Source organism: Pelophylax lessonae, assembly GCF_965119305.1.
Source record: "Pelophylax lessonae genome assembly, chromosome: 2".
Lineage (NCBI taxonomy): Eukaryota > Metazoa > Chordata > Amphibia > Anura > Ranidae > Pelophylax > Pelophylax lessonae.
The window spans coordinates 712,842,701-712,870,081 of record NC_138769.1 but is presented as its reverse complement, the minus strand read 5'-3'; the positions used below and the strand labels follow the sequence as shown (position 1 = coordinate 712,870,081).

The 27,381-nt window shown below is 43.4% G+C and overlaps 1 protein-coding gene across 4 annotated transcripts in view; it reads right to left on the bottom strand.

Annotated features, from left to right (window-relative positions):
* The window catches only part of TENM4 (teneurin transmembrane protein 4), a 1,723,986-nt gene that overhangs the window by 1,378,382 nt on the left and 318,223 nt on the right, over positions 1–27,381 (bottom strand). For all 4 annotated transcript variants that reach the window (XM_082246029.1, XM_082246030.1, XM_082246031.1 and 1 more), the window contains exon 3: positions 17,262–17,380. The gene's annotated coding sequence lies outside the window, so the exon portion shown is untranslated. The remainder of the gene's footprint in view (positions 1–17,261; positions 17,381–27,381) is intronic.

Sequence of the window (27,381 nt, the reverse complement as noted above, 5' to 3'; positions counted from 1 at the left end):
AGATTTGGGGTATTTTTGACCCCAGATCTCTCCATAAAGAGGACCTGTCATCTTTATTTCTATTACAAGGGATGTTTACATTCCTTGTAATAGGAATAAAATTGATAACAAAATAAAAATAAAGGGACAATGTAAAAATCAAAAAACACTTGCAAACTGCCAAATGTTGTAGGTTGTATACATTGAACAAATGTGCCACTTCACAAGCAGGGTCAGAGCACCCCCAGGTAAGGTATTTAATACAATTTAGCATTTTTAATATTTTACTTTAAGCATTTCTAAAATTGCTGCTCCCCCCCAAACTGAATTATTAAAAAACGTTTTTGCTTTGTTACATGTTCCCCCTGGCACTTGCCTAGCCCCCTGAGACAATTGTTTGACAATTCTTTGCATATCAGCCTAGGCCATTAATGGAACCCAGGCCTGTTCAGCTCATCACTACTGAGTATGTAGGGATCTGCTGCCCTCTACTGTCAGCTGCTAGTATCACACTGTAATGTTTGATTACGTATATCACTTCCTGACTCTGAGGTTGTTGGCAAAAGATTCTGGAAAGAGGAAGTGGAGGGAGAGAAGGTCTCAGCCAGATGTCCTGTCCATGCTACTAATACCAGAGACAATTATGCAAGTATTTCTATGTTCTAATACAGGGACACTGAATTAAAATTCATGGAGGTCCGAATCACATATTGCTTCACATCACAGCCCCTTCCTCTTATATCACAATTCTGTTCTTATATCAGTGTCCCCAGTTTCCCCTGCATCTTTCAATCCCCCTTTACATTACAGTTCCCCACTTCAAGTCACAGTTTCACCTTCACAGTGGTGTCCTCTGCCCCCTTCGTATAAACCCCCCCCCCCCAGTGGTGTCCTCTCCCCCCTTTCACATCACCCCCCACAGCAGTGTCCTCTTGCCCTCTTTCACATCCCACCATAGTGATGTCCTCCTGCCCCCTTAACATAATTCCTCCCCAAAGAGGTGTGCTTCTCACCCACTTCACATCCCCCCCCCCCAAGCCATGTCTGCTGTTTTCCCCTTCACTCTCCTACCTTACATGGGTACACAGCAGTGGCAGCCCGTCCATTAGGAGCGCAGGGGCGCCGCCCCCCTATCCATGAATCCAGCCCCCTAATCTACATGCAGGTCACTGGACGCATGGATTCCAATAGGGGATTTCTATTTAGAAGCATGTGAATAGAGCCAGAGGCTCTAATAGGCTTCAAAAAAGGGTGGGCTCTGGGCACAGAGCACTCCGCCCTGAGACCATCCAGTTGTATGGCAATAGCGAATAAATATTCGCTATTTTCACACTAACTCTCCTCCCAGCCAATCAGGAAGAGGGTTGTGAGACCCCCTTTCCCGACTGGCCAAAAGGAGAAGCGATCTTATTGGCCAGTGGCCAGGAAGAGGCAGAAGTCACATGGCTGGAGAGGAGAAGGACAGCGGCTCAGCCATCCAGCACTCCCCGGCTCAGACAGGAGCAAAGAGGAGGTAAGGAGGCAGTCCCTTCGGGGGGGGGAGGGGGGAATGTGTCGCAATCTGGATGGAACAGTGCCTCAGGACAGCGATCCACCATTTAGTGCTGCCTGTTCTAATAGTTTAACTGCAGCTGCCCATAGCTTCTTGAGTGTATTGCTGAATCCTCATGACAAGCAGAGTATTTCTATCCTATTATTATCTCACATGCACAGTGTAAGATAACTAGGACTGCGTTCCAGGCTGGTTGGAGGGGATCACTGGAGAGTCTCCTCATCACCTCAGATATTGTCTTTAGATTTCCAACACAAAGAGAGACGCCACATCATCATCAGGGGCCCCTGCAACAGGATTTTCTGCAACATTTATCTGGAGGTATCTTTATAAATAACCCTATATACCCAGGTAAGTTGTAGGTGTGCACAATTCCACAGTTGCTGTATGAGAAAGCTGGGAGTTATAGAACATGTAGATGGTAAAATCTGCATGGTAGTTTTGAGTTAATACAAACAGCAGCTGCTTGCAATAAGAATGTGTATTTCTATAGCTCCACACTGTCCTCTGGGTAAAACCGCTGCTCTAGGCCTGCTTACTACTCCGACAACAGAACAACAGACCACAGCCCCTGCATGAATTCATTTAATGCCTATAGATCATCAGCTGCTGGCAGATTATCATAATCCTTATCCTACTAGAGCATTGCTTCCAGACTTAGAAAATGTATTTATTTATTTATTTATTTTTACCCAGGCAGTATTAGCATGTTTCCTTTGTGCTAAATCTCTTCTTTTAATACTGCCGGTGAGCTATGTTCATTCCAACTTGTCCAGGGTCCCTCGTATGCAAAGCTTCTCGCCTTACTCAACAATAACGTAGCTGTTAGCCAATAACAATGGAAAAAGAAGTTTGTAGCTTAAGGTATAAAATCGATTTATTTACTTTTTTTTTTTCCACGCAGGTCTTGTAAATATTTTCCAACAGTTTACAATATATTCCAGGAAAACTCAGCCAATGGCCTGCTGGATGAAATTCTTCCTCAACAAAGCCGTTTAAAGAAACTTGGTAATACTGTATACAGTAGTTGTGTTTGTTTAACGGCATTGGCAGGAAATTAGTGGAATGGGTAAGTCCCCGTTCAGACTTAGGCGACCTGTGAGGCGACCTGGTCGCCTCACAGGTCGCCGTAGGTCGCCTCCCATAGGGAAGCTGCGGACCCGTTCTAATAGGAGCGACACAAGTCGCTCCGACTTAGAAAAAGGGTCCGGAGCTTCTTTGGGGCGACCAGGAGGCGACCGCCATAGACTTCAATGTTATGAAGTCCGTGGCGGCCGCTCCGAGGTCGCGGCGCCCCTATGTGAACGGGGCCTAAACGGCTCCAGGAAGCATTGCAATCATGAGGTCTATTCAACTTACCCTAATAACACCCGGCCACCGGACCATTTGGTTAGGAAACTAGCATGTTCGGGAGGAGAGGCTATGTTTCTTTCAGGAGAAGAGACCTTGTCTCCAAAACATGAATTTCATCAAAATTCTTCTTATAAGATTTCATGTGTTTTTAATGTATTTTATGTATGTTACTTACCTGTAAAAGCCCCCATTGTCTAGACAAAAAAGCCTTAAAGCCTCGTACACACGCAACTTTTGTCCAGTGTTGTTGTGTTGGTTGAAATGTGCTCTAGACTGCACACGAATTTTCTCGGCCAACAAAAACCAACTTCAGAAGTGATGTCATGTGCTGGTTTACTTTCCGTGTGTTTTTTCTTCTCTGAGCATGCCCAGTCTTGCTCATCAGATTTTTGTCTCCCGAAATCTGTACTGACTGACGGAAAATCGGCCGTTCTGTTGACGGCCAACAAAAATTTTATAGCATGCGCAACAGATTTTGTTCGGCCGAAAAGTCGGAGTCGGTTGTCGGAAGCATCATACTAACAAGCCGACAATCGGCCGATCGGACGTTGGCCGAAAATTCACGGCCAACAATCGTTGCGTGTGCCACCATCTTGGATATGAAGTCAGCAGAACAAGCAGACTCAGAGCTGTTATTCAAAGGTCACTATAGAAGCCATTCTCAACCACCGTTTTTGGGGAACCTTAGGTGTTAGCCAATAACAATGGAAAAAGAAGTTTGTAGCTTAAGGTATAAAATCGATTTATTTATTTATTTTTTTCATGCAGGTCTTGTAAATATTTTCCAACAGTTTACAATATATTCCAGGAAAACTAAGCCAATGGCCTGCTGGATGAAATTCTTCCTCAACGAAGCCGTCTAAAGAAACTTGGGAATACTGTATACAGTATTTGTGTTTGTTTAACGGCATTGGCAGGAAATTAGTGGAATGGGTAAACAGCTCAAGGAAGCATTGCAATCAGGAGGTCTATTTAACTTACCCTAATAACACCCTGCCACCGGACCAATTTGTTTGGGAAATTAGCATGTTCGGGAGGAGAGACCATGTTTCTCTCAAGAGAAGAGACCTTGTCACCAAAACATTCTTCAGATCTCGGGGGAACCAGTTCTAAAATCAATTAATTTGGAGTAAATAGGAAAAATGGCCCTTAAATTGATAGACAATGGGAAGAATGTACCCCTTACAGTGACGGTCAGAATACCACCCTTACAGGTGGCTAAAGAGATAATTGATGAATTAACATGAATTTATTCACAAATAATCTTATAAGATTCTTTGTGTTTTTAATGTATTTTATGTATGTTACTTACCTGTAAAAGCCACCCTTGTGTAGACAAAAAAGCCTTAAGACTGTTTCTACTGCCACCATCTTGGATATGAAGTCAGCAGAACAAGCAGATCTGTTATTCAAAGGTCATTATAGAAGCCATTCTCAACCACGGTTTTGTGGAACCTTAGGTTTCCTCCAGGGGTTTCTTGAGCTTTGGCTTGTTGAACATCTATTTGACGGTGTTTGAAAAGTTCCAGGACCATTTCCATTTGGCAAAGTCAGCAGCATGACATCAATTATCTCTTTAGCTATCTGTAAGGGTGGTATTCTGACCTTCACTGTAAGGGGTACATTCTTCCCATTGTCTGTCAATATAAGGGGCATTTTTCCTTTTTACTTAAAATTAATTCATTTTAGAACGGGTTTCCCCAAGATCTGAAAAATATTTTAGGGGTTCTTCTGGGGTAAAAAAGGTTGCGAGAGACACACTTTGCTCAATTGTTAGGTTTAAACTCTGTCACTTGGGGTCACTGAGCCATTCTAGGCTCTGACACCAGCCGACTCTTGGTATTTTGGGGGCTGCTGTGAAAGTGGTCGGGGTAGCAGTGGATCAATGGAAGGGTAAATATTAGGGCTACAAAGACATTCTCTCTTTGATCTTAATGGGCAACATTATAGTGGCTCTTAAACATATTTTTTAAAAGCCAAATTTTTTTTATTATTTTGCATATATCAGAGAATGGATAAAACCCCTCTGATGGTTTTTTTTCTCATTTGTGTCCCATTGGCGAGATTTTCCCTCACTTCATATTTTTCAGACCTTAAGGAAAACTCTCCAAAGCGAGTGAAATCCCCTCATAGACCATCATCACTGGAACAAGCTTCAATGTTAGAAGAGATCCCTTTTGGGGCAGCACAGTTGCTTACAGGTTAGCACTTCTAACTTTCAGAACTAGGGTTCCCTTTTTGAACCCTAGTCAGAACACTATCTAAATGGAGTCTGCATGTTCTCCCCTGTGTTTGTGTGGGACTCCTCGGGTTAATTGTATCTTGTCTAACTTGGGGTGACCAGACATTTCCAGGGAAGTCCCCAATTCGGTGGCTGTCTGGAGGTGGGAGGGGAGTGTGCATTAGTTTCCTGCCTTCATATTATTGATAATGTCTGCATCCATTTGGGAGGCACTCTGTATTTTATTTACTTTTGACTTCTGTACTCTGGGCATTACTTACTCCCAAACCCCTGCATTCTGTGCCGTATGAACTTCTGATCTCCTCCGCTCTGTGCACTATGCACTCCTGACCCCTGCACCCTGTGTGTTACCTGCTCCTGACCTTTGCATTCCTAACCACTACACTCTGTGTATTATGAGTTCCTGACCCCTGCACCCTGTATGTTACAGACTCCCAACCCCTGCACTCTGTGTTACGGACTCCTGACCCCTGAACTCTGCATTATGGACTCCTTAACCTCTGCACTATGTGTGCTATAGACTCCTAAACCCTGCACTCTTTGTGTTATTGACTGAGGACCTCTTTACTCTGTGCATTACATATTCCTGACCCTTGCACTCTGCGTTATGGACTCCTTAACCCCTGTACCCTGTATAGTATAGTGTCCTGACACCTGCACTCTGTATGGTATGGACTCCTGACCCCTGCCCTCTGTGTGCTATGGACTCCTAACCCCTGCACTCTTTGCGTTATGGACTGAGGACCTCTTTACTCTGTGCATTACATATTTCTGACCCCTGCACTCTGCGTTATTGACTCCTTAACCCCTGTACTCTGTATGGTAAAGTGTCCTGACCCCTGCACTCTGTATGTTATGGACTCCTAACCCCTGCCCTCTGTGTGCTACGAACTCCTAACCCCTGTACTCTTTACGTTATGAACCAAGGTCCTCTTTACTCTGAGCATTACATATTCCTGACCCCTGCACTCTTTGCGTTATGGACTGAGGACCTCTTTACTCTGTGCATTACATATTTCTGACCCCTGCACTCTGCGTTATGGACTCCTTAACCCCTGTACTCTGTATGGTATAGTGTCCTGACCCCTGCACTCTGTATGTTATGGACTCCAAACCCCTGCCCTCTGTGTGCTACGAACTCCTAACCCCTGCACTCTTTACGTTATGAACCAAGGTCCTCTTTACTCTGAGCATTACATATTCCTGACCCCTGCACTCTGCGTTATGGACTCCTTAACCCCTGTATGGTATAGTGTCCGGACCCCTGCACTCTGTATGTTATGGACTCCTGACCCCTGCCCTCTGTGTGCTTCAGACTCCTAACCCCTGCACTTGTTGCATTATGGACTGAGGACCTCTTTACTCTATGTATTACACACTCCTGACCCTTGCACTCTGTGCATTACCCACTCTTGACCCAGGGCAAAGTAGGCTAAAGTTTTCTTTAACCACATTTCTTTAAGGCCATCCTACTGTTAGCACAATTTTTCAACACATCATTTAGTGCTCATTAATTAGCTCCGCCCCTGCTCCACCCTTGTCCCATCCCTACAAAAAGTAGGCATGTTAGGTTGTCACCAGACTTCATTTTGAAAATCCGTATACTTTACTCTAAGTTGCCCCTTGTATGTGTGTGTATGTAATCTAGGGATCTTAGATTGTAAGCTCCTTGGGGGCAGGGACCTTAACCCTTGAGGACAAGGACTGAACGTACAATATATAAAGTGCTGCATAAATTGTCAGAATGATATAAATACCTGTTATAAAATACACAATATTTCTATTCCACTGACAACTCAGAATTTTGGATTTTCCTTCTACTTTCCATTCTACTGAAAAATGGTCACCAGGACAAATAGAGAGTCTATCCCCCCAGTGGAGACACAGCGGGAACTCTAAAGGACTCGGACAATAAATTAATTTCCACTGAAAATCAGAGACTTAAAAAAGGAGCCGCAAATACTGATTTCTGAGAAATATAAAGCATAAATCCTATTTCGAGTGGGGAGGGAGGGGAATTTATTCCCATTCCTAGTGAGAGCAATTTATAAAAGCAAAAGCTTTAGGAAGCCATGCTTTATTCCTACCCAGGGCAAGCAAACATTAACCCCCCCCTTCCAAAAAAAAAAAAAAGAAACCCTAATCTGTTTAGTGCAAAGGGATTAACATTTCATACGTTGTATTTCCATTGGGGAAGATCTTTTAAAGCAGACATATCAAACTGTGATTGTCTGGCATGGAAAATTCAATCACATGAGGGTTTCACTGGCGCATTTATGCATCTGTTGTAGACAAAAAAAAAAAAGCTTTACAGCGGTCCCAAATTCTCACCATCTTATCCAAACCTAAAAAAGGACCATTTGGAAGTTTGATACACTTAAAAACAAAAACAATGCAGTTAGTTACGAAAAGGAGAAAAGTTCAGCACTCGAGAAAAGTTCACTGGAAAATGAATTGTTGTGGACAAAGAAGCAAATAATCTCTGCTTGGGACCTCCAGAGTGGGGGGACCCCAGGTGGGTTCCAAATAGGTGATCTCTAGAGCAGTGGCGGCTGATGCTCCATGGGCCGGCTGGGGTGGCAGAGACGGACCACACCATACCCTCCCCCGGAACATACCAGCCCACACACAATACACCCCCCCCCCCCGGGTCGTCGGCTCACTCACCCTGAACATGTGGAGGTCAGGCAGGCAGCAGCGGCGGTGGCTTCTCCTCAGTCTCCAGCTTCTCTTCCCTCCTCCTCCTCCTTGGCCAATGGCATGGCTTCTCCTTTTGGCCAGGAATAGGATCCGTATGACAATAGCGAATATTCGTTCGCTATTGTCACACGACTGGGGGGGCAGTGCTCTGCATCTCGAGCCCACCCTTTTTTGAAGCCAATTAGAGCCTTTGGCTCTAATCAAGAGCTTACAAAAAAAAACCCATATGAATCCATGCGTCCAGCACCCTGCATGTAGATTAGGGGGCCGGACGCATGGATGGGGGGGCGGTTCCTGCGCTCCCAATGGACGGGCTGCCACTGCTCTAGAGGTTCCAGGTGGGTGACCTCCAGAGGTTCCAGGTTCCAGGTTCCAGGTGGTCCAGTTTTCTCCAGATGACGTCAGTAAGACGAAACCGGTAGAGAACGTGACCACGTCATTTCCGTCCACTGAACCCGAGGCTTGGGACGCACATCCGGCGGTTGGTTCGCACGCTACTTCCTGGCGTGCACCGCAAGAGAGGAGGTTGCGGCTCCTATGCCAGACGGGCATATCTTTGTATTTTATACCTTGTGAGTACATGTCTTTTTTATATAATAAAGCTGTTCTGTGAAACAATTTTACACTATTGGAGGCTCCTTCCCTTTTTCTCCTACATACCCGGGCACTGTACTGGATTCCTATTTTATACCTATTGAGCTGACATCTGCATTACTACCACGGAGTGATACCAAAGCCATAGGAGATCCTGATTGCCAGTGTGTGGGAGCGATCCCCTAATAATCGACCCGCTGTTTACCCCTGTAGGGGTAAGGGAATCTGGTAAGCGCAGGACCCCAGGCTCAGGGGAACACATCTTCCTTCTGCCCACCCACTATACTTTGGGCATAGAGAAAAGAGCACTTCAAATCCACCATATATTGACTTCACTTATTTAGGACCCTTTTGGACTTTTTAACCACTGAGACGGCACATTTACTTGGATTTATTTGTTGGATTATTTTTATTGACTTTTTAGTCTGCATTTTTTCATTTATGTACCGCTAGTTTGGCACGGATATTTTCACCAACTAATTGGTTCACCTTTTGCACCTTTTGCACTTATTTATTTATTTATTGAGAATTATTTATTCATTTTTTCCACTTGTATTTATTGGCACTTTAAGAGCATACCCATCGATTGTCATTTTAGGGTCATATATACGCTATTTATTACTTTACTTATATTTATTAAGAATTTTTATAGCATACTTACCTATTGTTATTTTATGGTCACATATTTACTATTGGATTTCATTGGATTAATTTTATTTATTTTTTAGCACTTCACTTTTTATTCACTTTTTGCACTTCTCTTTGCACATTTTGTACGTATGAAATTTATTTACTGATGTTATGTATATAGGGTTTTATTTCATTTTTTATACATAGACCCACTTTGGTTTTACACAGGTTTGTCATTTATCAGATTTTAAGTTGATGATCCACTGATTTAAATTATTACACAGGCCTCTATAGGACATCTTACTAGAAACATAGTATCCTACATATACATTCCCACAACACCCCACCAGGCAGCGCCAATCACTTCCTTTCCCCTTTTATTCCAGGTGGATGACTTCAGAGGTTCCAGGTGGGTGATCTCTAGAGGTTCCAGGTGGGTGACCTCCAGAGTTTCCAGGTGGATGACTCCAGAGGTTCCAGGTGGGTGACCTCCAGAGGTTCCAGGTGGGTGACCTCCAGAGGTTCCAGGTGGATGACTCCAGAGGTTCCAGGTAGGTGACCTCTAGAGGTTCCAGCTGGGTAACCTCCAGAGGTTACAGGCAAGTGACCTCCAAAGGTCTCAGGTGGGAATTCTTTTTTTTTTCTCCTGAACAAAAAAGTTGCCAGTGTGGGAACTTTCATCCGCATCCACTTTGTTCTTCTTCCTAGACTCACATGATTTAGGGGGCACAGGATGAGCCTTCACTGGTGTCCAACACCTGTTTTTTTTAGGGGAAAGCCCACCATAAGGCTTGGGAGCAGCACATTATCTGTGTAGCACCCTTCTAGAATAAGTGCTAGCCAAATTTCGTTTTTGGCTCCTTTGTAATCAAAGGAGCAGTGACTATTTGGTCTGGCCTGTCCAGGGCCTCACAGGCTGGGAGTTTGATTGCTTCCCCCTGCCTCTGGAAAAAGCCTACAGAGCATAGGAGGGGGAGATTCAAATCACCCATCCTGATTATAAGGATCCAACCAATCCATGGGAGGGAAAGAAATTCCCAGAAGGGGACGGGAGTGAGGATAAATAATCTGAGACACTGGAGAGTTCCTTCTGCCCAGGGGGTTTCCAGAGGTGCAGGGGCTGCTGCTGCCAATCAGCCAATGGGGGGTGCGTGTGCCACAGACAGGCTGATTCTGTTGTGATTCTTCACAGCAGAAGCCAATCTGTTGGTGTCAGGCACTCAATGTCCTTCGGCACCCACTGATCATTGATAAACAACAAAGAACGGGGATATGTCTATGTAAACAAGGCAACTTGCTGTTCTGACACAGGGAAAGCGATGGATTCGGTGTTCCTTAAAAGCAGGGACTAGAATCCATCTCTTCCCCTAGTGATAGCAGCACATACAGTACACACAAACACTGGCTAGGCACACAGTTAACCATTTAATCCCCCTAGATGTTTGACCTCCGCCCAACCAGTGTCATTAGTACATTTTTAGCACTGATCACTGTATTAGTGTCACTGGTTCCAGGCAAAGCGTCAAAAGTGTACTACTTACTAGTAATGGCGGCAATCTGCGATTTTTAGTGGGACTGCGACATTGCGGCGGACATTTTTTACACTTTTGGGGGGACAAGTGACATTACTACAGTAATCAGTACTAACAATATGCACTGTTACTGTAATAATGACACTGGCAGGGAAGGGGGTTAACCCTATGGGAGATAAGGGGTTAAATGTGAGCCTAGGGGAGTGATTCTAACTGTATGGGGGCGTGGTTTCTGAAATTACCATAGAGACCTGTGATCCTATATAGAAGGATCACATGAGCTCTTTGATCAGGCGGCAATTGGACACACGCATCGGCTTCCCCGCCGACGAGCGGGGGGCGGGCGCGTGCTCGCCCCCCAGCCTCCTGAGAGCGAGCGAACGACGTAGACCAAACATTCCCAAAAAAAAAAAAAATGTAAAAATCTAATATTTTCATAATTTTAGGCCAATTTGTATTCTGTTACATATTTTTGGTAAAAAAAAAATCGCAATAAGAGTATTTTGATTGGTTTGCGCAAAAGTGATTTTTAGCGGGAATGCGACATGGCGGCGGACAGATCTGACCCCTAACTGACATTTTTTGACACTTTTGGGGGGACCAGTGACATTACATATTTTTGGTTAAAAAATGCACAAAAGTTATCGCGTCTTCTAGCTACAGGAAAAATGTATGTCATTTTAATGACACTGGCAGGGAAGGGGTTAATACAGTAAGTGATCAAGGGGTTAAATGTGTGCCTAGCGGCGTGTTCCTAACTGTATGGGGGAGGGGCTTGTGAAATGACCATAGAGACCTGTGATCCTATATAGAAGGATCACAGGCACTCTGTGATCATTCCAGAGAGAAGAACGGTCAGCTGTATTTACAACAGTTGACCGTTCTCCTCTCTCAGCTGGGAGCGATCACGGGTGTCAGCCGGCAATCAGAACCGCCTGACCCGTGCATCGGAGTCCCCTAGCTGCAGGCATGCGACCGACGTATACCTACGTCGGTTCGCGCAGGAGGGCCGCCATGCCACAGTATAACTGTGGCGGACGGTCCAGAAGCGGTTGACAGGTAATTTGTTCTGTACCTTGTAGGGCTCTACAGTGTGGCTGTGTCTTTGTATACAGAACGCCTCCAAGCAGCCATATTGTATTGAATTGTACAGAAAATTATTATGCTGCAGATTGAAAAAGGAAACATCCACTTACAATATGGATTGTGTAGCAATTGTATACGCTATATTATATTTTTCTCTTACACGAAAGTGGAATTACCCTTTAAATAATGGAGAACAACGTGTAGCAAATATTCATGGGTAGGCAATGTGAACAAGCCGGATCTACGGCTTAAATAGGTTCAGAGTTAGCTGTACGATATTAAAATTGCATTAAGCTAACAGTTTAATTTGCATTCTCCTGCTATCACCGTACAAGTGCCGACAAATGACTGATAATTTGCCGTGAAACTCTGATGACTTCTCTGCGATCTGCTTTCCCCTGACCCATCAGGGTACTGCGAGTCGAACTGACTACAAGATAATTAGCCTGAGAATAACCCAGCGAGACTTAAATATTTCTTGCGCGGGTCAAATGTTTCCAGCTTATTCCCCTGCCGTTACCGGCAAGGCCTACGCTCTGCATAATACAGTCTACCTAGCCAACACGTGCCTCATTTGTACCTGACCTCGCATAAACCTTCAAGGATTTGCGCCCAGGTGTGAGCGATGTGATTCCGATAGGCTTCACTTACTCCGCCGACTGCAAGCTTTCCTGCTATTTCCTTCAGATGATGCAGATATAAGCAAGCTATGGGACTGCTTGAAGGTGGGGGGGGGGGACTAAATGTCACAGCATGCCTTACAAGCCTATGGACCCTTTTCTAGTAATTCCACATATGTGGGCTTACAGGTGCATCTCATAAAATTAGAATATCATCAAAAAGGTAATTTATTTCAGTAATTCAATTCAAAATGTGAAACGCGTATATTTTATAAAGATGTGTTACACACAGAGTGATATATTTCAAGAATTTCTTTCTTTTCATTTTGATGATTATGGCTTACAGCTAGTGAAAACCCAAAATCCAGTATCTCAGAAAATTAGAATATTAAATAAGGCCAATAAAGAAAAAAAGGTTGGCTTACTGAAAAGTATGTCCATGTACAGTATAATATGCACTCAATACTTGGTCGGGGCTCCTTTTGCATGAATTACTGCATCAATGCGCTGTGGCATGGAGGCGATCAGCACTGCTGAGGTGTTATGGAAGCCCAGGTTGCTTTGATAGCGGCCTTCAGCTCATCTGCATTGTTGGGTTTGGTGTCTCTCATCTTCCTCTTGACAATACCCCACAGATTCTCTGTGGGGTTTAGGTCAGGCAAGTTTGCAGGCCAATCAAGCACAGTGATACCATGATCATGTGACCAGGTATTGGTAGTTTTGGCACTGTGGGCAGGTGACAAGTCCTGCTGGAAAATGAAATCAGAATCTCCATAAAGCTGGTCAGCAGAGGGAAGCATGAAGTGCTCTAGAATTTCCTGGTAGAGGGCTGCATTAAGTTTGGACTTGATAAAACACAGTGGACCAACACCAGCAGCATGGCTCCCCAAATCATCACAGACTATTGTTGCTGGAGGGTATTTTGTTGCTGGGGATATATTGTTGCTGGGTTGGGGGGTCTATTGTTGCTGGCTGAAGGTAATATATTTTATTATGACTAAGGCCTACGTAAGAGGCTGAAAGTGTCAATAACATAGTTACATAGTTACATAGTTACATAGTAGATGAGGTTGAATAAAGACAATAGTCCATCCAGTTCAACCTGTATAGGTGTGTGTGGCTGTAATCATCTCCCATACCCCTGAATGTTCTGATCCTTGAGATGTACTTCTAAGAGTCTTTTGAAAGCCACCATACTTCCCTCAGAAACCACCTCTTGTGGTAGAGAATTCCACAATCTTGTAGCCCTAACAGTAAAGAACCCCCCACGTTGCCTAAGGTTAAAACAATAACTACTTTTTTTTGTACGTTTACATATGATCTATTATATATAATTATATATAATGTTTGTTAACAATTTCAAAATTTCTTACAATATCTCTGTCATTTGATACAGAATATCACTTGTTATACTGGTTCGTAAGTCTCCTGAGGAAGCCACGTTATCGTGGTGAAACATGTAGAGCCGATACCATCACAACTGCCTTTTCATATTTTTATATGTTTGTAAATGTTTGTCATTTTTTCTCAATAAAATGCTTTTTGGATTTTATCTAATTATTGAGTTTTTCTTCATCAATTTGTTTTGTGTGATATTTATGCTCCACTAAAGTCCCAAAGATCCCTATTTACATTTTGTAGTCAATAACCACAGGTGTCGATTCCCTTTATTGGATGAATTTAATAAAATCGGATATGTTTTATTTTTGCGACATTGTTATACCGGATTTTTTTTCTCTTCGATTGGATATATTTTACTGTCTTTCTTGTTGTCAATAAAAAATTCCACGTAAATTACTTAGCACCAAAAATTTAGACTTGGTTCTATATTCCCTAAAAGGGGGGGGGGGGGGCAGTACTGGGGGGTGGGTAGGGGTTAAAACCAAGAAATGATGCTTGGAGGTGGGTAGAGGACGACGACGAGGAGTGACATAGAAAAGAGGAGTACCTCCACCTATTCTCTATGAAAAAAAAATGCTGAGCACACCACAACACATGATAATGCACCATCATGTGCTTGATGGAAGTGCAACAGCATGTACTATGCACTCTGAACTATAGATGGTGCTGTAGTGATATACTAGCTTCTATGTATTTATATACGCTTGTATAGTCTGCACAAGATGGGAATTTTATTGCTCTCTCCTGTAATGCTGTTCTCACACATGTATGCTGTTCTCCTATGCAAGTGAAGCTGATTTTTTCATTCCTCAAGATCTCAGGGCCTCATCTTATCACAGTGCTGTAGTACGCTACATTACAAAAAAAAAAAGTGCATGGACTTTTTGTGGTACGTTAGGCAGCTCATTCCTTTGAATGGGCTGCCAACGCACCAAATGGGCAACATTTGAATGGACTGCTCTAAGGGCTTGGTTATTTGTTCAACCGTCTTGATACCCCTCTGAAAAACTTTCCATGATGGATTTTTTCCAGAGGCATTTGGCAAGTGGAGTTGATATGTTGCCTCCTTGCCGTCTGTGATAACCAGATAAAGGCCATGGCACTGCAACTGCGTCTATTACACTGTGGTGCTGCACCATTTATTTGAATGCAGTGCTGGGACAAGGTCATCTGGAGGCCAAACTGCACACCCCCTAAGATGTATAAGCATTATGGGTCAGCAAAAATCTCCCCACAAAATACTGAGGACTAATCTGCATGTGTATTCCCTGAATATAAATTACCCCTCTGCCCCCCTGCTGAAATCCCCCCTCTTAGCACAAAATTTAGCACCCCATCCCCCAAATCAACCCCCCTCCAGCTCAAATGTCCCTTCCAACCAAAAAAAAAAAAAAAAGTTGAGCACTAATCTGCATGCTTAGCTCCCTCCTCCCAGTACAAATTTACCCCCTGCTGAAATCCCCCTTCCTACCACAAATCTTTGGCTCCCCAAATCCTTCCAGCACTAATGACCCCCCCCCCAAAAGAAAATCACCCCTCCTATCACAAATCCTCTAACTCACAAATTTCCGAATACATATCCTCTCCCCCCCCCAGCACAAATTTCCCCCCAATCCCCCCTCCTAGTGCAAATTCACCCCAAATTTCCCCTCCTAGCACAAATACCACCCAATCATCCCTACTAGCACAAATACCCCGCAAACAAACTAGCACAATTCCACTCCCCCCCCTCTACCATATCATCTCTTTTAGCACAATTACTCCTAGAATACTTCTTACCCCCTGCCACCCCCCAATTCCTCCTCCTTAATCTCTTCTCAGCGCCCTCCCCCACCCAAAATGATTCCACAGTGCCAAGGGTAGCCACCACTCTTGCCCATCCCTTTTTCTGGCCCTGTCCCCTCCTAGTACACATCTTCTTCCTCCCACTTCAAATCCCCCCTCCCAGGACAAATTCCCCCTAAATACCCCCTCCTAGCACAAATCTTCTTCCCCCCTCCCTAGAACAATACTTAACCTCTGCCACCCCCTAAATTCCCATTTAACACAAATCCCCTCCATCTCCTTGTGGCACCCCCTCATCTCACATGATACTACAGTGCCCAGGGAAGCTGTCCCTCCTGCCCATCCCTTGTCCTGGCCCTGCTTGAATGAGTTCCATTTGGCGGTGCTACTGCCCACTTAACACAACCTGTGGTTAGATGACTGGGGACTGGTAAAACTCCAATTCAGTTAGTGAGGGGCGCTCATTGTATCACAGGATGTGGGCGGAGCTTGGACCATTGTGTCACAGGATGTGGGCGGAGCTTGGACCATTGTCATGTGATGTGGGCGGAGCTCACACCATTGTGTCACAGGATGTAGGCGGAGCTCAGACCCTTGTGTCACAGGATGTGGGCAGAGCTCAGACCATTGTGTCACAGGATGTGGGCGGAGCTTTGACTATTGCGTCACATGTGGGTGGAGCTCGGATCATTGTGTCACAGGATGCGGGCGGAGCTTGGACTATTGCATCACATAGTGAGTGGAGCTCAGACCATTGTGGCACAGGATGTGGGTGGAGCTCAGACAATTGTGTCACATGATGTGGGTGGAGTTTGGACCATTGTGGCACATGATGTGAGTGGAGCTCAGACCATTGTATCACATGATGTGGGTGAAGCTTCGACAGTGTGCGACTCCCCTCCTCTCCCCGCAGAAAAAAAAATGCAATTCAACTGCCTGATTGTACCACCCCCCACCATGTAAAATAGGCCAAAGCACATTAATGTGTATTAAACACACAGTAAGAGTGTGAATCCGCCTGAAACTCAGTTCCCAGTACATTTGCTGATCTGCAAAAAAAAAAAGGCATCAGCGCTCGCACACTGTGGGGTAATATTACACGCTCTGCGGTGGCTAATGTCATTTACAGTCACAACGTATCTGTCACAGCAAAGATTTTCTGATTGCTTTGGGCCAAAGGAAAAAAAAAAAATTCCAAAACAGGATATGTTCCAAAAACAAAATTGCCAACGGCGTGAGCAACCATAGTTTTTTTTTTTTTTCTTTCATTCTCTGTTTTGTGTGACGTTATCTTTCAAAGAAAAAAAATGAAATAAAAAAAATAAATAAAAATAAAAACCAAATGCAAGAATCTAAACTGCTCTTTTTTTTTTTTTGGAAACTCAGATCCAAGTCTGAAACTAATTCTTGCCTTTCGCACAGACATCCACATCACAGACAACTCGCCAAAATGTCAAGGGAAGCGCAACTGAAATTATCTCCCTTGAAATGGAGATCCGACAAGCCTGACAAGCGCCTTGATTCCAAAACCAGAATGTTTGATAATTTTTTTTTTTTTGGGGAAACAGCGAGATATAGCACCTACTTTCTCAAAGATGGGAGAGACAGAGAGAACCTGATAACAGAGCAGAACACATCGTTCGGTACAGAGGCAGTGACATTTCATGTAAAACAAAGGCAAGGCGCTTGAAAAAAAAAAGCAATCAGGCGTAGCCGCCGGATGACTGTTTCCAAAACGGCGTGCGGATCGTCGTCGTGGAAAGAGAAAACAAAAAGTTTTGACTTACATTGCCTTGGGAGAACGTTGGGAAAACTTTTGCGAAGTTTTTTTCGTTGACGGCGAGTAAAGTTTAACCCCGATCAGGAACTTCGTCTTGATTCATTCGGTGAATAACGAGAGGGAGTTCTGGGAAAATTCAAATACAGTTGTAATTAGTAACTTGTTAAAGGACAACTCATACCAAATCATTAAAAAACATATTTGAAGCACATCTGTAGGAACAGATCAGTCAATAATTTTAATGGTAGGTTTATTTTAAGAGTGAGAAAATAACAAGAAAAATATCCAGAAAAACACATTTCAAAAAAGTTATAAATGAATTGGCATTTTAATGAGTTAAATAAGTATTTGACCCTTTCGCAAAACATGACTTTGTACTTGGTGGTAGCAATGAGCCGAACACCCCCTTGTTCGGTTCGCACCAGAACATCTCGAACAGGGGAAATGTTCTAGCGAACATACGAACACTCACGATCACAAGTCCTCATTTTAAAGGCTTAAATGGCCAGGGGAAATTCAAACCCATAGCCTCTAATTTGCAAGCCTCTTATTCTACCAGCTATGCCACCAAGCCAGCTAATTTACCTAAGACTCTCTCTGCCTAACTAACTTCTATCTGAGTTTGACAGCTTTTTTATAGGGCTCTGACGTCACCAGCACCCCATAATCCACTGCTCAGGTGCAGTGAATAAATTACTGATGTCACGTCAGAAGGGGCGGGGACAATTAATAGGTTTTAATTAAAATCCATAATTAATATTGATCACCTGGTGATGTCAGACGTCATTTCATGAGGGATGAAGATGGAAAAAGTAGTAGAATATAGCGTGGGAAGTTGATAACATTTTTATAAAGAGAAGTTTAGGATTTAAAAAAGATAAACTTAGGGGGATGCAGCATTGATACGATGCTGCATCTGTCCTCTGCCAGCTCTGCAGTAAGAACTGAGTGAACAAACACCACTGATCGCTCAGTTCTCCCCTTCCACTCTTAGCAGAGAGCCGTGACTATCAGTCAGCGGCTCTCTGCTTTCCCCTTCAGCGCTCACTGAAAGTGGGGCGGGAGGGGCTGGCTCAGGCTCTCAGCAGATCGCTAAAAAGGCTGAGCCAGGTTTCAGTCCAGGCTTCTGGGCAGATACCGACCATATGGTCAGGATCTTTCCTGAGCCTGGACCGCCTGAGTGACGTCGGCCAACAGCTGGCTTTAGCCCGCTGTCGGCTGAAAACAGGTCACAGGAGTGCAGAACGAACTGCACTCCTGTGATCCATAGAAGTATGGCCAAAAAAGCTTTTACTTTAAGATTTAGGTTTGGTACATACAAAGTTGCAAGGGCACTGGGATTATTGGCAAGATCAGATATTTAATGTCTGTACTTGCAAGAAATGTGATTAGCATTATAAAAAGAAAACAAATGTAGCCTTCACATCTAAGGACAGGTAAGGTGTATATATACAGTAAATATATATATATATTTTTTTTTTTTCAGGTCTAGGTACATTTTGCAATTACATAGTAACTGAGAATTGGAATTTTCAGAAAAGCAACAAAACAAAAAAGAACGACCTCTACACCACATGTGATCACCCACAGTAGAAAAACTCACGATCGAAACCACTCCAATACTATATTACTGTTATAGGGCTGCAATGAATTCCTATAATTATATAAAAAAATATCTATAAAGCACAGCAACCAGCGATTTAATACAAACCATTTATAGATTACAAAATAAATAAAAATCCATATTGACAAAGGTATACCTTCTAAACCTAACGATAAAAACATTCTGCTTCAGAGAATGTTCTTGGGTTTAGATACCTAATAAACTTAGCAATTACATAGTAACTGAGTATTGGAATTTGCAGAAACTGAGGTGTAAGTGTAGGCAGAAAAGGTAGTTAGCCTAAAAAAGAAAACTAATGCAACTACAAAGCAGAAACACAGTTTATTAACAAAAAGATGTAGGGTTTCCCTAAATAATGTCATAAACATATCAAAGGTCATACATGGTGTGAAATTTGACTCAATTCAAAAACCAACCCCCCAGGACATAATTTTCAAAAATATGGCAGTTATTTTTATTTGAGGCCAATGAGTTCTGGAAGATACACTTTGCCAAGGTGGACATGTACTAACGGAAAATTAAAATAATACAATTAAAAATTAAAATAAAAAGTATCTCTTTCTACATAAAATTGTCAGCTTTTCCTAACAGGTCCAATGCACACTGACAATATGGCTGCTGTCAGTCCATCCTTTTATAGAAAGGGGGTGGGGTTATCTATTCCTTCGCATAATTGGCCCTTACAACTCAGCAAACCAGGACCAAAGCTATGCACTGCACTAGAAGTTGTCCCTAATTTTTGGTGGTGAACCTGCAAAGTTTTCGGCTAAAAGTTTACGATTCTCAAACTTCCAGGGAATTCTCCCTGAACCCGTAGTACAGGCTTTCTTAACCTATTTACCCCAAAGGAACCCCTAAAATAATTTTCAGGTCTTAAGGATCCCTTACTAAATCCAATTCACATGGGGCCAATGACAAAAATGAACCTTGCATTAATGGTCAGTGGGAAGAATGCAAACTTCAGATTGTCAGAGTGCTGCTGGCTTTGGTCCTGGAACTTTGCAGCCACCATCAGATGGGAGATCAATCCAACCCCCTAGCAACCTCTGGTGGAACCCTGGGGCTCCACGGAACCGTGGTTGGGAATGGCTGCCATTGTAGAACTGGGAACCCCAACCTCATCCCTACTCTACTGTCTTCCTATCTTGGTGCCCTCTAAATGTTGGGTTTACTGACTTTTTAAATGTTAAAAAAGGACTAGTGAGAGTTGAAGAAGAAGACCAATCAATGCCCATCGATGGAGACACAACATACTGAAAGTACATCTAGACAGCTCAGGCTCGTCACTTGGCAGTCTTGTCAGGAGGACGTATGGAAGTGTGGGCTCGATAAATATGGTGTGAAATGGTGGATTTCTTGTGAATATAACACTTCCTCAGAGTCCGCGAATATTGCCGACCATTCCTAAAAATAGAACTTGCTATGTTTTTCAGCTGTTCCTCATGCAGCCCCTCTTTCCTCAACGTCCCATTTTTTTTTTTTGCAATGTATATCAATATATAATGATCGCATCAAAAATTGATAAGCCGTTCTAGTTGTGTTTCGCGATCATCATGAGACGTGGTTTGATTACTTTGTGGAATACATCCCCTCTCAATATAAATCTTACATTTCCTCCAAGCTTGGAAATGCCGTCTTTTTTTTTTACATGGCAGCTAGATCCTGTTATATCACGGAGGATTTATTGCTTTAATATTTCACACTATTTAACATAAAAGACATATGGCTTGAGGATGGAAACAGGATGTAGTATACAATGTGTGGAGGTGCAAATTATGCCGTTGGTAAGTATGACATTGGAAATCTTCATTTAGTGATAATTAATACGGGTTGTAGGCAACACGCAGTGAAATGTGTGTTCTACCGCACATTGGCGCAATCCGCAGATACAATTTGATTTTGAAGGGCACCCTGATCACCTTAAATGAAAAAAGATTTTGGAGAAATTAGTGTGGGCGGGGCTTAAGGCACCCTAGTTGGGACACTGCATAACAACATACGCCAATGCTTGTAACACAGGCTGGAGATGTGTTCATGTGAATTCAGCATTAAGGTGGCACTCCAGATTTAGAAGCGAGCCAGATGCTCTTGCACAGTTAACAAGTTTGACTTCTTACACTGTTGACACTACTGTTTTTCGGACACATCTATTGTTAGAGATCACCTCTCCCTAGTTGTACAGCATTTCTAAGCTGGTTCCACGGAGCTTGTGCTGGTCTCCACCAACTGAGCAGTCCCATCACCTGAGGCTGGGTTCACATATGCTCGGCTGTGGGTTTGTGCCTGGGGTCTGGTGTGTGTGTCTGTTCACTGATTCAGGTGCGATTCAGGTCTGAATTTTTGCCTGAATTTGCGACCTGAACTGGACCCAAACACACATAGGACCCTTCTGAAGCCTGAACCTGTGTGAACCGGCTCCATTGAGGGCCGGTCACACTCGCATGTCACGAAAATTGGATGCGGGGAGACCCACATCCAATTTGCATTTATGTGAACCCAGCCTAACTCCTAGTGACAATGTCTGAATGTTTTTATTGGTTACAGGAAACACACTTCTCCGTAACTCCACACTTCTTCATGTTTGCTCTCCTCCGGGGGGTCCCCATCACATCTCACATCTCTGTGACTCCAGGCTAGGTCGCTAGGCACTTTGTGTCGCAAGCTCGGTCCCAGTATGTAGGGATCTGGTCGCTAGTGAAGGGCCAAGCCAGTGGTCGGACTACCAGGGCCGCAACAGTCGCACTTGTGACCACCCAGGCCCCGGTGTTCCACCACTGTAGGGGGCCCCAAGACCCATCACCCCCCTCCCCATACCTCTTGCTGGCAATTCACTATGCAGGAGGGGAGGAGGAGGGGGCAGCTCTGTGGTGCCCTGCGGGATCTCCCTTCGGCTAGCAGTTCACTGCCCTCTATACAGGGGAGAGGGGAGGGGCCTCTGACCCAGGCAGGTATCTGCTCCAGTGTACAAGCAGAGCGACTCACTTGTGTACTGAATCTGGTGCCTGCTCGGGTCAGAGGCCCCTCCCCTATCCACCGTAGAGAGGGAAGTAAACTGTTAGATCCCGCAGGGCACCACAGAGCTGCAGATCATCCCCTCCACCCCATGTGTGTTGGGAAAGTGTGTGTGTGTGTGGGGGGGGGGGGGGGGGGAGAGATGTGCTGGGTGTGGGTACAGAACAGAGATGTGTTAGGCCCCTTTTACCTTGCTGGACTGATCAGGTCAAGCTGGAAATCTCTCTAATGGGGACAAAAACACATTTTTAGTACAGTGAGAAGAAAAAAGTAACTTTTCCTCCTTCTATGCAAACCAAAAAAGAGTAATCAATTGGCTTTAAAGCGACACTGTCATCACTTGGTGCTTGAAAAAGTCAACACTGGAGTCCATATATAATAGCAGAAAGCTAACGGGTTTCGGCTTACAAAGCCTTACTCAGATATGAGTAAGGTTTTGTAAGCCAAAACTCATTACGTTCAGATGTAAACTGAAATACTTGATTATGTATGGACTCCAGTGTTGTCTTTTTTGAGCACCAAGTGCATGGGTCTGATAGGAGCTCAGATGTGAAACCAACATCTGCTGCATGACGATAATAGTCAGAGTGTGGAGCTAAGCTTATTTGTTTTGTACAACACTGTCATCACCCAAAAAAATAAATGGCTTTTCCTTGAAAAAGTAGAGGTAGTATGTTCACCTCTCTGGTGGCTTTGTGTCTCCTAACTTTGCTTCATTCAGGTACTGCAACTACCATCAGACACTTCCAGTAGTGTCTGATTCCTGTGCCAACCCCCCCCCCCCCCAGGCTAGCTGTGGTTCCATATGCTGACCCCTATGTCACTACTACTATGCCCTTTAGTGATGCTGGGGAAGAAGGAACCCCAGGGGAGGGGACACAGGCATCTGACACTTCTGGAAGTGTCAAATGCTGTAGAGTCTGACGAAGACTGCAGTGGTGGAACAGAGGGAAGACAGGAGACACGGGCCACCAAAGAGGTGAGTACCAACTGCAGTAAGATTTTTTTTTACGCTCATGTCACTTTAAACCATTTTTCCAAGCAATTTATGAAATATATGGAGTGAGGATTTGTCATTCTTAATCCTGATAATAACAATTCCAGTGTTTTTCTATAACATACATCTCTCGAGGTGTCATTTTAGTCTGTGTTTTCTCGCACACCCTGTGTAAATAGCGTTATATCACATTATATTTACATTCATATATAGTGATACAATCTGATACCTGCACCCAGCTGACTTAATATATCGTAACAGCTTTGATTTGCTAACCTTTTTAATTGCTGTTACACTGACATTTGTGTTATAGTTTAGGAGCTCTGTGCTGCCGCAGCCTAAACGAATCTTTATTTTTAGAATCTCGGTGCTGCAGAAGCCTGAATGAATTATATTTTCTCTTCCATTTTCCATTAAGTGCAATTCCATCTGGATTATTTAAGTGAAAGCATAATGGCTTTGGTTGAAAAAAAAATATGTATACTGTATATACAGTATCTCACAAAAGTGAGTACACCCCTCACATTTTTGTAAATATTTTATTATATCTCTTAATGTGACAACACTGAAGAAATGACACTTTGCTACAATGTAAAGTAGTGAGTGTACAGCTTGTATAACAGTGTAAATTTGCTGTCCCCTCAAAATAACTCAACACATAGCCATTAATGTCTAAACCGCTGGCAACAAAAGTGAGTACACCCCAAAGTGAAAATATTCAAATTGGGCCCAATTAGCCATTTTCTCTCCCCGGTGTCATGTGATTCGTTAGTGTTACAAGGTCTCAGGTGTGAATGGGGAGCAGGTGTGTTAAATTTGGTATTATCGCTCTCACTCTCTCATACTGGTCACTGGAAGTTCAACATGGCACCTCATGGCAAAGAACTCTCTATGGATCATAAAAAAGAATTGTTGCTCTACATAATGATGGCCTAGGCTATAAGAAGAAGTTTGCTAAGACCCAGAAAATGAGCTGCAGCACGGTGGCTAAGACCATACAGCAGTTTAACAGGACAGGTTCCGCTCAGAACAGGCCTCGCCATGGGTGACCAAAGAAGCTTATTGCACGTGCTCAGCGTCATATCCAGAGGTTATGTTTGGGAAATAGACATATGAGTGTATGAGTGCTGCCAGCATTGCTGCAGAGGTTGAAGGAGTAGGGGCAGGCCTGTCAGTGCTCAGACCATACGCCGCACACTGCATCAAATTGGTCTTCATGGCTGTCATCCCAGAAGGAAGCCTTCTTACAGCATCAACTGACTCAAAACGTGTCCCTTTAGTCCCGGGTTCACATATGTGCGATATCAGACATTGCATGTGATTCGGAGCGCACTGCTCTGCTAATCACATGCGATGTCTGTGCGATGGGAATTCAGCCATACATCTTCTAAAGATGATGCACAAGAAAGCCTGCAAACAGTTTGCTGAAGACAAGCAGACTAAGGACATGGATTACTGGAACCATGCCCTGTGGTCTGATGAGACCAAGATAAACTTATTTGGTTCAGATGGTGTCTAGCGTGTGTGGCGGCAACCAGGTGAGAAGTACAAAGACAAGTGTGTCTTGCCTACAGTAAAGCATGGTGGTGGGAGTGTCATGGTCTGGGGCTGCATGAGTGCTGCCAGCACTGGGGAGCTACAGCTCATTGAGGGAACCATGAATGCCAGCATGTACTGTGACATACTGAAGCAGAGCATGATCCCCTCCCTTCAGAGACTGGGCTGCAGGGCAGTATTCCAACACGATAATGACCCCAAACACCTCCAAGGTGACCACTGCCTTGCTAAATAAACTGATGGGAAAGGTGACGGACTGGCCAAGCATGTCTGCAGACCTAAACCCTATTGAGCATCTGTGGGGCATCCTCAAACATAAGGTGGAGTAGCGCAAGGTCTCTAATATCCACCAGCTCTGTGATGTCATCATGAAGGAGTGGAAGAGGACTCCAGTGTCAACCTGTGAAGCTCTGGTGAACTCCTTGCCCAAGAGGGTTAAGGCAGTGCTAGAAAATAATGGCGGCCACACAAAATATTGAAACTTTGGGCCCAATTTAGACATATTCACTTAGGGGTGTACTCACTTTGTTGCCAGCGGTTTAGACATTAATATCTGTGTGTTGAGTTATTTTGAGGGGACAGCAAATGTATACTGTTATACAAGCTGTACACTCACTACTTTACATTGTAGCAAAGTGTCATTTCTTCAGTGTTGTCACATGAAAAGATAGAATAAAATATTTACAAAAATGTGAGGGGTATATATATATATATATAATATACACACTTCTGTGCACAAGTTTAAGTTTTAGGCAGGTGTGAAGAAATTCTGTAAAGTAGGAATGCTTTAAGAAAATATATATTTTAGTTGTATATTTTTATCAATTTACAAAATGCACAAACAGAAGAAAAATCTAAATCAAATGAAGATTTGGTGTGACTACCCTTTGGCTTAAAACCTCTATTGATTCTTACATTTGCACACTTTAACAAAGTCATGGATTTTGTAGGATTAGAGTCAGGTGTATGATTAACCAATTATACCAAACAGGTGCTAATGATCATCACTTTCATTTGTAGGTTGAAACACAGGCATCAGCTGAAACAGAAACAGAGGTGTAGGAGGCTTAAAACTGGGTGAGGAACAGCCAAACTCTGCTACTAAGGTGAGGGTGTGGAAGACGGTTTCATGTCACAGACAGGTCAGACACCATGGCAAGACTGAGCACAGCAACAAGACACAAGGTAGTTATAGTGCATCAGCAAGGTCTCTTCCAGGCAAAGATTTCAAAGCAGACTGGGGTTTCATGATGTGCTGTTCAAACTATTTTGAAGAAGCACAAAGAAGCAGGCAATGCTGAGGACTGTAGACGCAAGTGGTCGGCCACGGTAACTTAATGCAGCAGATGAAAGACACATCATGCTTACTTCCCTTCCGCACTGAAAGATGTCCAGCAGTGCCATCAGCACAGAAATGGTGAAAAAAACCAGTGGGAACCAGGTACACCCACCTACTGTCCGGAGAAGTCTGGCCAGAAGTGGTCTTCATGGAAGAATTGTGGCCAAAAAGCCAAAACTCTGACTTGGAAACAACGCTAGGTGAATCAACTATTCATAAAAACATAGCAATTGGGGTTCAGAAAAATGGCAGCAGGTGCTCTGTATTGATGAGTGAAAATGGGAAATATTTGGCTTTAGCAGTTTGTTCATCAAAAAGCTGGAGAGCGGTACAATAATGCAGGCAACTGTGAAGCACGGTGGAGGTTCGCAGTGCATTACGGTGAGTCCCACAGCTTGCTACGAGCCAGCGATACCCATTGACTCCTGGGATTGATGACACTCATCTCCCAGGAACAAATACAAAGCAGGAAATGACCTAGACGGCCGCAGCACAATAAGGAGGAAGTGAAGAGATTTTCAGCAAAAATGAGGTAAAGGAACCGAAAAAAAAAAAAAAAAAAAGGGCCAAATCGTTTTTAGCATGTAAAAAACGTTATGCGTGATGGGAAGTGTAAAATGTGGCCGGAACTCCGCTTTAACCCTTCTGTTTCTGAAAGCATTCTTTATTTATTTATTTCAGGTACTTATATAGCGCTGTCAATTTACGCAGCGCTTTACATATACATTGTACATTCACATCAGTCCCTGCCCTCAAGGAGCTTACAATCTAAGGTCCCTAACTCACATACATACACAGTAGGGCCAATTTTTCTTTTTTATACAGGATCCAATTAACCTACCAGCATGTCTTTGGAGTGTGGGAGGTCGGTCTGTCTGTCTGTCTGTCTGTCTGTCTGTCTATCTGTCTGTCTGTCTGTCTGTCTGTCTGTCTGTCTATCTATCTGTCTTTCTGTCTATCTATCTGTCTGTCTGTCTGTCTATCTATCTATCTATCTATCTATCTATCTATCTATCTATCTATCTATCTATCTATCTATCTATCTATCTATCTATCTATCTATCTATCTATCTATCTATCTATCTATCTGTCTATCTTTTTCTTTCCCACTTTCATTCTACACATCTATCTATCTCTCTTTCCTTCTTTCCCTCTTTCTTTCTTTCTTTCTTTATTTCCATCTATCTATCTCTCTTTCTTTCTTTCCCTCTTTCTATTTCTTTCTCTTTCTTTCTTCCTTTCTTTCTTTCTTTCTTTCTTTCTTTCTTTCTTTCTTTCTTTCTTTCTTTCTTTCTTTCTTTCTTTCTTTCTTTCTTCACATTTATCTATCTCTCTCTTTTTCTTTCCCTCTTTCTTTCTTTCTTTCTTTCTTTCTTTCTTTCTTTCTTTCTTTCTTTCTTTCTTTCTTTCTTTCTTTCTTTCTTTCTTTCTTTCTTTCTTTCTTTCTTTCTTTCTTATTCTACTACAATTTGTTCTTTGCTGTGTGTTGGAGCCAAGCATCTCCATCTTGCAGCCTGGTTAAACCGCTCCCGGTAATCAATGAAAGCATTTTGTTATTGCACAATTCTCATTGGCTTTTCCACAATGGATACTCCATT